This window comes from Saimiri boliviensis, chromosome 8 (assembly GCF_048565385.1).
Source record: "Saimiri boliviensis isolate mSaiBol1 chromosome 8, mSaiBol1.pri, whole genome shotgun sequence".
Lineage (NCBI taxonomy): Eukaryota > Metazoa > Chordata > Mammalia > Primates > Cebidae > Saimiri > Saimiri boliviensis.
Genome location: NC_133456.1, coordinates 53932977 through 53941918, shown reverse-complemented (window position 1 = coordinate 53941918; position 8942 = coordinate 53932977).

Here is an 8942-nt window from a genome sequence, read left to right as displayed (position 1 = left end):
GGTAGTCATAAGAAATTCAGGATTTTTTTCCTGCTCTTTACAAAGCACAATTGATCTTGCTTTTAATTTTCTTTTTATAGCCCTATGGAGAATGACCCTGAAAACTTCACTTACTAGTGAATTGCCAAGGAAATGTCAAAATCAAGTCTTGTGAGAGCTATATACTTAGACAAGAACTTTAAAAATATATATGGTCTCTCTGATTATCTCCTGCCTTGGATATCAGAAGATATATGATAGCGGGAGGACAGAAATGCTGTTGATGGTAGAGGCAAAATCTGCATTTAGTCCATTATAGAGTTCAGCTTGGGATAATTTTTAAAAAGTTAGTATTATCCAAGTAAAACACATAATGAGCAATGAACTAATACTTGACTCAGGATATTGGGGGGTTGAGTGTTTAGAAATGTCTTATTTATCTTTCTTTGCATGTATATACACACAGAGGATTCCTTTTCAGCTCAGAGACATCTAGCCTCCTAATGAAAGACAGCATTTGAAAAATAAACAGACTCTTTTTTTTTTTTTTTTGAGACAGATTTTTGCTCTCGTTGCCCAAGCTGGAGTGCAATGGCACGATCTTGGCTCACCACAACCTCCGGCTCCTGGTGCCTCAGCCTCCGAGGTAGCTGGGATTACAGGCATGTGCCACCACGCCCAACTAATTTTGTATTTTTAGTAGAGACAGGGTTTCCCCATGTTGGTCAGGCTGGTCTCGAACTCCCAATCTCAGGTGATCTGCCTGCCTCAGCTTCCTAAAGTGCTGGGATTATAGGTTTGAGCCACCGTGCCCGGCCCCAGACTCATTTTTTTTTTTTTTTTTTTATGTCTACCTCAAATGGATCGATTCTCAAGAGGCATTAAGGTGCAGAGGACATCAATGAATTTGAAGTCTAAGGCTCATGACAGAGCCTCTCCAAACTTTGTTGTTTCTTCTTCTGGAAAATGTATACAGTAATGTTTGCCCCATTTCTATCTCATAGTTTTGTTGTGAGAAACAACATAAAACAATTGAGGTTCTACGTTTGTCAGTGCTTTTTAAACTTTAAGCACTATTTAAGCATAAAGCAGGATTAGTTTCATTACATTAAAATTGGTTGCTGAGAGAGCAAGTGGCTTGGGACATGGGAATAAAGAGGGGGTCACTCCATGGTTCTAGGCCAATCTAAGTTCTCTCTAGATCAATTACGATTTGATGGATATAGATGTGTGAGTCTCCATCTGGGCTTTTTTTTTTTTTTTTTTTTTGAGACAGAGTTTCGCTCTTGTTACCCAGGCTGGAGTGCAATGGCGCGATCTCGGCTCACCGCAACCTCCGCCTCCTGGGTTCAGGCAATTTTCCTGCCTCAGCCTCCTGAGTAGCTGGGATTACAGGCACACGCCACCATGCCCAGCTAATTTTTTGTATTCTTAGTAGAGACAGGGTTTCACCATGTTGACCAGGATGGTCTCGATCTCTTGACCTCGTGATCCACCCGCGTCAGCCTCGCAAAGTGCTGGGATTACAGGCTTGAGCCACCGCGCCCGGCCTCCATCTGGGCTTTTAAGAAAAATTTTAAAAAGGAAAAAGCATTTATTAACTTTCTTTTAAAAGTTGGATTCAATCAATTTGTATTTGATCTGCCTATGCCAAAACCAAGAAAAATTGGTAAGTTAGTGTTTCTTTTCCCTTGTTCAGTTGTTTTGGGTCTCAGTTTCAGAAGTATCTGGGAGAAAGCATGAACTGGAGATTACAGTGGTCATTGGAGAGAGAACTACAAAATGTATCCAAAGGGGCAGAACTCTGCAGCCTGACCCCTTTTGTGTCATGATCAATTTGCCTCCAAACTCTAGATGCTCTTTCCTATTGTACTGGCAATCTCCAATTTAGTAATAATCATTGTATTAGTTTCCTGAGGCTGCCATCACAAATTAGCACAAACTTAGTGTCTTAAAGCAACAGAAATGTACTCTGTCACAGGTCTGCAGGCTAGAATTCTGGAATGAAGGTGTGGAGGCTCTAGGGAAAATCTGTTCCTTGCCTCTTTCAGCTCCCAGTATCTGCCCCTCCTTCCTGGACTTTGGCTACATCCTTCTAATCTCAGTCTCCCCGTTCACATCTCTTTTCCCTTTATGTATCTGTCAAGTTTCTCTCCTATAAGGACACTTTTCTTTGCATTTAGGGCTCACCTACAGAACCAGGGCAATCCCCTCGTCTCAAGATTCTTACCTTAATCACATGTGATTAGTCACAAATACAGTCCTTGAGTTTTTTGCCTAAAATACATGAGTACTTGCCTAAAACATGTCTTTGTGGCAGCCAGGCCCTGCCACCACTGTGTATGATTGAGTAATATTCCATAGTATATATAAGCATATCACATTTTCTTGATCCACTCGTTGATTAATGGGCATTTGGGCTGGTTCTATACGTTTTTAATTGCAAATTCTGCTGCTATAAACGCATGTGTACAAGTATCTTTTTCATATAATGACTTATTTTCCTCTGGGTAGACACCAGAAGTAGGATTACTGGATCAAATGGTAGATTTAATTTTAGTTATTTAAGGAATCTCCATACTGTTTTTCACAGTGATTGTATAGTTTACATTCCCACCAACAGTGTAAAGGTGTTCTCTTTTCATCACATCTGTGCCAACATGTATTATTTTTTGATTTTTTTGATTAAGGGCATTCTTGCAGTAGTAAGGTGGTATTACATTGGGGTTTTGATTTGCATTTCTCTGATCGTTAGTGATTTTGAGCATTTTCTCATATGTTTTTTGGCCATTTACATATCTTCTTTTGAGAGTTGTCTATTCATATTCTTAGCCCACTTTTTGATGGAATTGTTTATTTTATTCTTGCTAATTTGTTTGAATTCCTTGTAGATTCTGGATATTAATCTTTTGTCAGATGTACAGATTGTGAAGATTTTCCTCCCATCCTGTGGGTTGTCTGTTTGCTGATTGTTTCTGTTGCTGTGCAGAGGCTTTTAGTTTAATTAAGTCATTTATTTATCTTTTTTTGTTGTGTTTGTTTTTTTGGTTCTTGGTCATGAAGTCTCTGCCTAGGTCAATGTCTAGAAGAGTTTTTCCAACATTATCTTCTAGAATTTTTATGGCTTCAGGTCTTAGATTTAAGTCTTTGATCCATCTTGAGTTTATTTTTCTATCAGGTGAGAGATGGGGATCCAGTTTCATTCTTCTGCATATCGCTTGCCAATTACCCCAGCACAGTTTGTTGAATAGAATGCCCTTTCTTCCACTTTATATTTTTGTTTGCATTGTTGAAGATCAGTTGACTGCAAACATTTGGCTTTATTTCTGGGTTCTCTATTCTGATCCATTGGACCATGTGCCTGTTCTTACACCAATACCATGCTGTTTTGGTGACTATGGCCTTACAGTATGGTTTGAAGTCAGATAATGCAATGCCTCCAGAATTGTTCTTTTTGCTTAGTCTTGCTTTGGTTATGTGGGCTCTTTTTTGGTTCCATATGAATTTTAGGATTTTTTTTCTATTTCTGTGAAGACTGATAGTGGAATTTGATGGGAATTGCATTGAATTTGAAGATTGCTTTTGATAGTATGTCCATTTTAACAATATTGATTCTACCCATCCATGAGAATCGGATATGTTTGCATTTGTTTGTGTCATCTATGATTTCTTTCAGCAGTGTTTTGTAGTTTTCCTTATAGAGATTTTCACCTCCTTGATTAAGTATATGCCTAAGTATTTTATTTGTCTTTCGTAGCTATTGTAAAAGGGGTTGACTTCTTGATTTGATTCTCAGTTTGGTTACTGTTGGTGCATAGCAGGGCTATTGATTTGCATACATTAATTTTGCATTCTGAAAATTTGCTGAATTCATGTGCCCGTTCTAGGAGCTTTTTGGAGTAGTCTTTAGGGTTTTCTAGGTATACAATTATGTCATCAGCAAATAGTGACAGTTTGACTTCTTCTTTACAGATTTGGATGTCCCAAATCCTATTTTTAGTTACAGAAAAGTGTACATGTCTGTCTGCGTGTGTGTCTATGTGTGGGGGTGAGATATGCACCAGTGCATATTGTATATGAATCTAGGTCATCTTGTTTTGTTTTTATTGAAGTTGTTGCCCGCCTCTTTCAACAGTTCCTTTTCAGTATCAGTCTGTTCTGATTGTTCTCTTTGTTCTTCCTCAGGATTCTTGGCTCCCTTGGACTCTTGTGCCCCTTGGATTTATTATCATTTTTCTTTGTCTATTTCGAGGCTGAGGTTGAGTTGCAATGACCTTTCTGAGGCAGAGATAGAAGCACTTCTGCCTCCTCTGTGTGTGTTGATGGTACAGTGAGGCAGGCCATCAGATCTGTCATAACAAGAGGGCTTTCCTTGGTCTCTCAGTTCCAGGAACAGAGGAGCCTTACCCTATACACTGTCAGTATCTCCACAGGTCTTTGGGATCAGGGAGACATGGCATCCCCTTATTGAGTAAGTTCTTTCTGTGAGGAATGGGGGTTCTTTCTGTGAGGATGGAGCAAGCTCTAAGCCTCTTCTACAAAAATGAGACTCTTTCATATCTGTGCAGTAAGGCTCTCCTATGCAGCTCCTAAAGTTCCTTCTGGTTCAGATTAAAGAACATTGTGGTAGCTTTTCAATCACTCCCTCCAGTCCTTACCTACATACTATTTGGAGCCACTCCAGTCAAGCCTAACCCACAGCAAAACCTCTGGGCAACCTGCAGATACATGAGCCCAGCCAAGATAAACAGAACTGCCCAACTGAGGCCAGCCTAGATCACCCATCTTTTAGCTGGTCCACAGACATGTGAACTGCAACAATAAATAATGGCTGTTCAGAGCCATCTCTTTTTTATACAGCAATAGCTAACTTACACCAAGGAAAAGGGTGAGATGATATCTTCCTGTATTTCACTCTATATTTTTAAAAACACATGTAAGTATTATTTTTAAAACTGACCCTAAAGGAAATATTTAAAATATGGAAAATGGGGATCTGATATAAATTTTGTTAAGATAAAGTTATAGAATCTCAAAGTTAAAAGGAATTGCTAGACTCTATTTTGTTTGAAGATAGGAGCTGTGACTTACACAGTTTTATCCCATAATGCTAGGTTCAAGAGAAAGGCTCAACACGTTTCTTTTACATATTTACTATGTATAAAGTTTTTATATTTATAAGGAATATGTGATATTTTGCTTCATGCATAGAATGTATAATGATCGAGTCAAGGTATTTGGAGTATTCATCATCTTGAATATTTCTATGTGTTGGGAACATTTCAAGTCCTCCTTATCACTACTTTGAAATATATAATACATTGTTGCTAACTATAGTCACCCTAGCCTGCTATTGAACATTAGAACTTATTTCTTCTATCTAATTGTTTGTTTGTGTCCATTGACAAGCCTCTCTTTATCCCCACTCCCACCCACGGCCCTTCCCAGGCTCTGGTATCTATCATTCTACTTGCTACCTCCATGAAATCAATTGTTTTAGCTCCCACAGATGAGAACATATGAAATTTATTTTTCTATTTCACTTAACATATTGACTGCCAGTTCCATCTGTGTTGCTGCAAATGACATGATTTATTCTTTTTTATAGCTGAATAGTATTCCGTTGTATATTTGTACCACATTTATCAATTTGTCTGTTGATGGACACATAGTTTGATTCCATATCTTTGCTATTGTGAATGGTGCTGCAATAAACATGTGAGTATAGGTGTCCCCTTGATAGCATTATTTTCTTTTCCTTTGGATACCTAGTAGAATTAATAAATAAATTACCTTTGAAATATTGCTAGCCACATCCTTGTTTGACAGACTGAGATGAATTTCTCCTACAATGTTTTCAGTGTGGATCCTAGGTCTGCTTAAACATCCTCAAGATAGAAAGCTCACTATCTACTAGGTAGCTCTTTTTTGTTGTGGAGCAAAAACAATTTTATTGAAGCAAAGAGGAAATCTGGTTGACTGTGTGAAATCTGAGCTAGATAAATCAAAAACATTGGGTTTTTCCTCATTAAGAATGCTCCTTGGACCAGACCAGCCTATTTTCACCAGTTGATAACAAAGCTGCTATGGACTGAGACATATGCATAATGGCTTCCTTGAGTTACTGTTACCTGATACTTCATCCAGCTCCAAAATTATACTGCTTCATCTATAATAAATTATTCAGTTGGAAAAAGCAAAATGATCCCTTTTGGATCAAAATTACCAAGGAATGTAATTAACAGCATTTCATTTTGTTAACTCATCATATAAGCTCTCTGTGGATGGCTTTAAATAGGAAAAATTGGCAGTTTTATTGTGTTCTTGATATATTACATACATTGCTGCTAGTGCACATGGCCGTAGGGCCAGTCCAGACGTCCCATTGGACCTAAAACAAATTTAGTTTGTTATTATTGTAGTGAATAATAACATTAGGTTTACACAGTTCTTTATTTAACATTATGCAGCATCTTCAAAAACAACAACCTACCTGATTACAGGTAATGCTTGTGGATAAAGACTATCAGTTGAACTTTTTTTAAAAAACTGTCTTTTTTTTTAATTAAAAATCAACATTGAACACAGTAATCAATTTATATAAAATGATTAGCATAACATCTAACCCATAATGTTTGTAAAGTCATGAATTATATTATAACCAAAGCTACTATAATAAATATAATTAGTAGTTATTATAATAAATATAATTCATACTATAAATACTACTCACTAGTACTATTATTGTTATTAGGTGTGTGAGCTGTCTAGCTCCTCACACAATACACGGGATCTTCAAATGATTTCCTGCTGGAAAAGGAAATAATTCTCTCCTTCTCAACAGTTTTGGACCATTTTAATCTAATCCACAAAAATAATGTAAGTATGGCAAGACGCTCTTCTTACTTACCTTCCGAAGTCAAAGCTAGTGGATGCTTAGCAGAGAAGGTTAAGTGGACTCTTAAAGGCAACTTATTATAGGACTAGGCTTTTCTAGTTAGGACAGCAGAGACTGAAGAAGCCCATGGGACTGAAGGTACAAATTTAATGAATTGGGTAAAAGCCAAATTCTTCACACAGTGAGTGTGTAATAGATGACATGGAATAAACGAAGAAGAGGTAAGCAACATACCGAGTGGAAAAAAAAAAGGAACACTTCCATTTTCAGCCGAATAGATAGACAGTTACCTAGATGGCAGGCAGTTTCCATTTCTCATTGGCATCCTTCTTTTTGGTTTTCCTCCAGACACAGTTGATTTTCAGGTGCCACTAATATATTGGAATTACAGGCCTTACCCCTTGGCCCCTATTTCTAATGTAGAGTTGCCAAATACCTAGCACAGATAGTGCTATTCTACACATGGACCATGGGAGGCATTGCTAATGGACTGTAGCATGCCTATTTGCTGAGTGTGGATGCATCCTGTGATATATACATGAAGGTAGGAGATCCAGATTCCCATTCAAGGAAGGCCTTGATGTCCAGCTGTAGGGAGTGTGGTTAGCAGCACACAGTCACTCCAGGTGTCAGCAACTTTAAGTTCAGCCTCAGCTGCAGTGCACTCCCTAACTGGGAGAGCATTCACCTCGTGACTGAGTCAGGTGATTGCTAGGGGAGGGGATTTATAAAGACCCAGCTGTTCCTTCTAATGAGAAATACCAATACTGGCTCCAGAAGTCTCCAGGCTGGCCGAGGTTTTGTCAGACTTGCGCTAAGTTTGTCGTCTCCCTCGGCCCAATCTTGCTTCTCCTTTTGCAACCATTGATCCCTAATAAACATCTCCTACTTCAAACACCATCTCAAGATCTGCTTCCAGAGAACTCATCCTGGAAGTCAGTACCAAAAGACTGGAGCTGGCTTGCTGAAGGAAACTCATTGTCCGTGCCTGCCTAAGGTGAGTATTCACTGATAGGTGTTATATTCAAGATGCTGAGAACATTTAGAGAATTTCTTTTGGCCTGTTGGCCAATGAGAATACAGCCAGATATCAGTGATATGGTTCATTTCAGCAAAAAAAAAAAAAAAAAAGTAGGCCTTCCTTCAAAGCATCAAAGAATTTCTTTCCTTATCGAAGATACGGTTTCTCAACCTTGGCACTATTAACATTGGGCTGAATAATTATTTGTTGTAGTGGGCTGTCTTGTGCCTTGTGGGAGGCTTAGCAGTATCTCTAGACTCTACCTACCAGATACCAGTAGCACCCACCCGTTGTGACAATCAAAAAAATGTTTTCAGGCATTGCTGAAAGTCTCCTGAAAAGCCAAGTCGTCGTGGTTGATAACCACTGGTCTAAGAGTTCTGCCTGGGGTAGCAGCCTCCTGCTAAGGGAATCTAAACCCTTAGAATATTTTGAAATATCCCTTGGCAGGCCTAGATCCTGATCTGAGCTCTTCTCTCAGGAAAGTGGGAAATGGCTACTTGAATTAATCATCACCAAAACAGAAGAAGGTTGGTTGCGTGTTTAACACCTTCTTTGGCAACCATCTTATTAAAGGATGTTGAATTTCTAGCAAGGCTGCTGGCAGTTGTGCCAATTCTCAGGCCAGCTCTCTGACTTCCACACCTCCATCCTGGGGAAGGCCCCCTCACCCGCTGTGGCTTGCAGGTGGGTAGTGGTTTCTGTTTACACTGCTTGGGAGGCTACATTCCTCATGCTGTTGATAGCACTGAGGGCGGCAGGTTTCCTGTCCTTGGGGCTATTTGAGCTTGAAAGGGCCAAAGCCATTTACTGAAAAGCTAAAGAAATAATGGGTTTCATTGGGTATTTCAAAAAATAATTATCACTTAAAGACTGTTGGAATGTTTGGGATCATATATGAGTGTATGTATGTGTGCACAGGCTTATTTACATATTCATTTGTTACTTTTCTGCACAAGTAATACAAATCTACAGAAGAAAATTCAAAACTATGAGTCAACTAAGAGTAGAAAAATTAAAAATCCTTCATAATTTCACCAGGTA